Source organism: Peromyscus leucopus, chromosome 4, assembly GCF_004664715.2.
Source record: "Peromyscus leucopus breed LL Stock chromosome 4, UCI_PerLeu_2.1, whole genome shotgun sequence".
Lineage (NCBI taxonomy): Eukaryota > Metazoa > Chordata > Mammalia > Rodentia > Cricetidae > Peromyscus > Peromyscus leucopus.
Window position 1 is genome coordinate 104,451,550 of NC_051066.1, and position 5,753 is coordinate 104,457,302.

Genomic DNA, 5,753 nt, shown 5'->3' on the forward strand with positions numbered 1-5,753 from the left:
TATTGTCCAGGAATAATGAGGGATAATGACCTAGATAAGATGGAACTACAACCAATGTGTACTCACTGGACATGCTGCCTGTCTAGAACACCCCCAGTGCGATGATACGAGGTCCTTTCTGCCTCTTAGCAGGCAGGGCCCTGAGAAGCTTGCGGAAAACTGGTGGGCTCCTCTGAGTGGAGCATAGGGTGAGTTGGGGGTGCAGCAGGGCAAAACTTAGGGTCGCCCTGAGGGCTGGTCAAGGTCAGAGCCTGGGCTGACGGGTAGCCAAGAGAATGGGAGTTCTTAGAGAGACTCCCGAATCCCTCTCAGACTGGAGGCCTGGGCTCTCTCTGAAGTCTTCTGTGCGTGCTCAGAAGGTCCCTGTTTTCTGCAGTTATATCACTGCCGCGATTCATCTTTGCTAGGGTGTAGTGGTATTGTGATATCGCTCTGTATAAATAAACACTGATTGGCCGGTAGCCAGACAGGAAGTATAGGCGGGACTAACAGAGAGGAGAATTGAGGGAACAGGAAGGCAGGGAGACTGCCTGGAGCCACTGCCAGGACGAGCAAGATGTAAGGTATCAGTAAGCCACAAGCCACGTGGCAAAGTATAGATTAATAGAAATGGGCTAAATATAAAAGTAAGAGTTAGACAATGATAGGCCTGAGTTAATGGCCAACCAGTTTAAATAATATAAGCATTTGTATGTTTATTTTATAAGTGGGCTCCAGGACTGGTGGGACTTGGTAGGACCTGGAGAGAAAAGCTCTCCAGCTACACACCCCTGAACGTGAGCAGTGCCACCCATGGACTGAAGTCCTGACCTGAAGAGAAGAAGAGGAAACCATGTGGGTATCAGCCTTCCTCTCTCTCTACTCCTGGGTCTGCTGAGATGTGAGCAAGCAGCCTCACATTCCACTTGCCACAGCAACAGGGCATCTCAACACTGTGCCTTTCCCTCCACAGTGGGTTGTACCTCCAAAGTGTGAGCCAAAATAAACCCTTGAGTTGCTTCTTGCTGGGTGTTTCAACAACAATAAAAAGTAATACAGGGATAGAATGGACACTTTACCAATGGCCAATAAGCCTGTGCAAGGTAGACAACACAATGTATAATTAGGGAAAAGCAAATCAAAATCACAATAAGATCCCATGTATTAAATGGCCAACATGCTCAACACCACAAGTCCAAAATGATGGTGAGGATGTGAAGCAACCAGAATTCGTAGATTGTCAGCATATGTACACTTCATCCACAAAGTGAAATACTTTATAATTACTGACTAGTAAGTCAACCTATGCTACTTATGACCTGTTGTTAACCTCTTCCTGTGTTTTTAGATGCTCTGTGATGGACCATGAGAACAACAACCTGTGAGAAGATGTCATTTCTCATTGTTGTGACAAAATATCCAACAAAGGCAACATAAGAAAGGAAAGTTTTGATCTGGGCTCACAGATCAGGTGCAGACTGTCATGTGAGACATCAGCTTCTCCAGCCTCCAGTCAGGAAGCCAACATTGGACCCCAGCCCATGAGATGATGCCACCCACATTCAAGGAGAGTCCCCCTGTACTTCCAAGGTGATTCTAAACCCTGTTCATTTAACAAGATTAACCATCACAGTGGAGACTCCAGAGGTTGAGGCCCCGAGGACTCTCCATCCAGATGTTCATTCAGCTTTTTACCTAGGTGTCCCTGGTGATGAGACATGCTGCCACAGTCTTCATTGAGTCATCTCCAATCAAGTAAATTCTTTCTGTAATTCACACTTATTCCAGTGCCGGTTCCCCTAGAGAAAGAATACTTTCCACACTGACGCAGTACCAGCTCTGAGAAGCAATGTGTCTGTATTTTGTCAAATATTATAATTTACTGTTAAAATAAAATCCCACTCTTCTCATTAAACCCTAAAGGTTTTTGAGTGCTTGTTTTCCACTTCCCAGTCCAAAATCCAAGGAAAGTTCTGGCCTCTATTCTGAGAGAGAGAGCAAGCCCATCACCCCATACCCATCACCCCACCGCCACCAACACCTCCAACACACCAAGAATAACCAGCGGGGGGGTCCCTACTCCAGTGGTCCAGGCTCCAGACAAAGGGGAGTGATGTCCTTTCACAGCCACACAGCTCTAGAGGGAGGGCCTGGGATAGTCATCCAGGTTTCCCCGGGGGTTGATCTGGCTTTAGTGCCCAAAGCCCTTCATCCCAGGAGATCCTCAGCCCTGAGCAAACCCGGATGATTGCCCACCTGGCAGAAAATCAAGAGCTGCTGCCTGGAGGCCTGTGTCACCGTCAACCCCCAACTCTCAAGCTGCCTCTGGAGACCTTGGATGTCACAGTTAATACCCTGTCTGCTCCAGCCATTTCTCCCGGATTGAGTATCAGCCTCCCCACCCAGACACATAAGACATACACAGACACACACAGATTCTCCTGGATTGTATTATCTTTGCTATCAGCCACACACACCCCACACACAAACATATAGAAATACACACATACAGACATACACAGACACATAGAGACAAACACAGACATACACACATATACAGAAAAGTAGGCATACAGACATGCACACTTATACAAGAACATACACAGACACACAGATATACAGAAACACACAGACACACACACACACAGCCAGCTGCCCACAGCCCATATCTTTTTAGATTTCCACCACACTGTGGTGTTTTGAATGACAATGCTCCCCATAGTCTCTGTTATTTGAATACATGGCCCCTGTAGATGGGACTGCTTGGGGAGGCTCAGGAGGGCGTGGCCTTGCAGGGGGAGGTATGCCGCTGGGGGCAGGCTCTGAGATTTCACAGCAATGAACCTGTCCCTTTGCTCTCTGCTTCCTGCATGTGGCTTAACCGTGAGCTCAAAGCTGTCCTAGCTGCCACGTCTGCCTGCTGCCAAGCTTCCTCACCATGGCGGTGATGGACTCCTATCCCTCTGGAACCGTGATCCCGAAGAAACCCTTCCTTTGAGTAAGACGCCTCGATCATGCCTCTTTGTCACAGCAATATAAACTTAACTAAGACACATATTCTCCGCTGGACTTGACGGTGCACACCTGTAATCTTAGTGCATAGATCTCTCAGACAAAACAAAAAAAACAAAACACAAAAACCAACTTCGGACACACCGTGTATCTTGGCTTTTCTTGGTTTTTCTATCCAGTGATGTCAGGACACTTCCCATATGGGTCCACAGTTTAAAAGTCTTTGAAACACTTGAGCTATCTGTGAATTTCCTAGAGTTAATTTTGTTGTTTTATTTCCATTGAGGCAGGCTCTCACTGTAAGCCCAGGCTGGCCTGGAATTCCCTATACAAGGTTTTGTAATGGCGAAGCTGACCCAGCACCTGGAGTTATTACTCTATACAGCAAAGGGGACTTGGAGCTGGAGAGATCACTTTGCACTCCAGTCCCTAAACCCCACTTTGTCGTCATCCAGGCCCTCATTAAATGGAGACAAGAAGCCAAAGGAGGAAAGGTGGAGATTGCAGTCCTCCTGGAAGATGGAGGAAGGGTTCCCCAGCCAAGGACTGCCCGCATCTGGGAGAAAACAAAACAGGCAAACCAGAGTTACCCTCGGGCACCCCGGAGGCACCGTGAGGCTCGCTGGTGAAGTTACTTAAGCCCCCTGAACTGTGACAACAAACCCTTGTGCCACCGGAAGCTTCCAAGAGTTGAGGGCAGCGTGGGGAAGAGGAGAAAAGCAAGAGCTAGAGGAACCAAGTGGGTTAGGCCGTGGGGAAAATCAGACTGCCTCCTGCTGGGAAACAGCCTCCAAATCCCCCAGCCTGGAACCCTAAAATCCCCTGGGCCAGACACCCTCTCCCCGCCCCCAGCGCGCCCCAGACCCACCCTCCCGGTCCCATGGAGACATCCAGCACCTGCCCTAGCGTGCCCACTCTCAGCCTGTATCACTTGGGAATCCTGTAAGGCAAAAAGGACGTAGCACCCGCCACGGCAGCTGCAGTGCATGCTGGGAACAGGGCCAGGCCAGCGGTCAGAACAAAGAGGGCTGCTGGGCACCCATCGAGAGTGGGCTCCTGGGAAGAAGCACAGACAGCAACTTCCAGATCAGAGTAGGAGTTGCTGAAGGCTCCTGAGGGGCGATGCTCTGAGGGCAGCAGGCCACCGAGGCATTTACGTCACAGGATGCATGTGTGTGGGCGCGGGTAAGAACTGGGCACTGGATCTTGGGTCACGGGTGTCCCAAGCAGGTGTCCCTCAAAGGATGCTGAAACAAGCCTAGGTAGACTTGAGACGTTTCTTGCTGGCTCATTTCATTCCAGCCCGAAGGACAGGGTGTGGTGTGGGGGAGGGGGAGGGAGGTCCATTTGGTCTTGTTTACTGAAATGGCTTCTCCTGACTGAGGGGGGAAAAAAAAGTCCCGGAGTAAAGGGGGGGGGCGGGGGAGCAGAGGGGCTGTCCTTGGCTTCCTTCAGCTTGTTTGATGACAACAGTCAAAACTGTCCTTCAGACTTAGTCCCCAAAGGCATCAGAGGTTGACAATGACGAATAGAGAGCAGCTGTCCCTTGGCCATCAGAATCACAGCTCCTTCCTCCCCGTGTGGGCTGTGGGACACAGACAGTGTGTTCCTGACAGCTCCGAGGCCAGACAGGCCAGACTCTGGTCACCAAAGTTTGGGTTCAGCCACTCCGCGATAAGCGGTGATGGCCCAGGCTTTCCCTGATGCAGTTGAGCAACTTGAGGCTTGTAACTGCCTTGGGAATTTGGGTGTGCCTCGAAATGAGGAACCGAGATAGGCTCTCACTTCCCAGTGGGGGGCACAGCTCTACTCAAAGAGTCCTTGTTCCCAGGCTGGGGAAGCAGGCCAACGGAGCTTCCTTGAGCCAGGAGCGCCTTTGCAAGGGTTGGACTCCAGTTGGCTCTTCTGCCTGGCTTGTCCTTCTCATTTTCAGGGCATGGAGAGACGACAAGGGCAGTGTCCACCTCTAGTCAGCGTCGCCGCCACCCTCCTCCTCCGCTGCCTCTGCCCAGGGCAACCCCTGGCTCTCACCGACCGCATCTGCCTTTGAATGTCCAGGGACCTTGGGGAGCTGAGGGTCTGAGGGGGACCAATGACTTGAGGATGTCATTCTCAGGGCAGCTGGTACTGGAGGCACAGGCGTATCCCACAGAAAGCCTGGGCCTTGCCACTGTTTCCTCCACACTCAGAGCACCTACCCTGCCCAGCCAAGTAGCCGGACCCACCAAGACCTGGTGTGCACTGGGTCCAAGATATCAGTGGTTAGGAGGGACCACTCAGGCATTCACCCGCCGGCTTCAAATCCTAGCACCAGGACTTTCCTCCATGGATTGTGGCCTTGCTTAAATTCAGTGCCTCAGTTTCCCCCATCCCTAAGTAGTGAGGAGTTTGGAACTTGTTGTAACGCTGTGTATGCGTGTTGAATAACGCGGGAGAGCCAAGGGCCGCACCTGGCATGAGGGATATGAATGAAGTTGGGCATGGTCCTCAGGCATCAGAATCTGAACCAGAGGGCGAGGTTGCTTACCACCAAGTGAGTCAAGGCCCCTTTTAAATAGCTTGCCAAGCTCCCCTGTGCTCTGGCATTGGTGCCCAGGCATGGGCAGATGGCAAAAGCCTTTCCTGGTACCTCAGCTTAGAGGCCCCTTCCCTGGGGGCTAGCCTTACCCAGGTCCTTCTTCTCTACTCCCCTATATCCCCATGGGGCAAGGGTCAATCTTGTCCCCCATATACCAAAGGGGAAACTGAGGCTCAGAGAGGTT

General features: G+C 51.2%; 1 long non-coding RNA gene across 1 annotated transcript; it reads right to left on the reverse strand.

Annotated features, from left to right (window-relative positions):
• Positions 1–3,247: 3,247 nt before the first annotated feature.
• Positions 3,248–4,874, reverse strand: LOC119087892. The gene is made up of 2 exons (XR_005091402.1): positions 3,860–4,874; positions 3,248–3,547 (listed from the first exon to the last, which is right to left on the reverse strand). It is a non-coding gene; the product is annotated as an uncharacterized LOC119087892 (long non-coding RNA).
• Between the last annotated feature and the right edge of the window lie 879 nt (positions 4,875–5,753).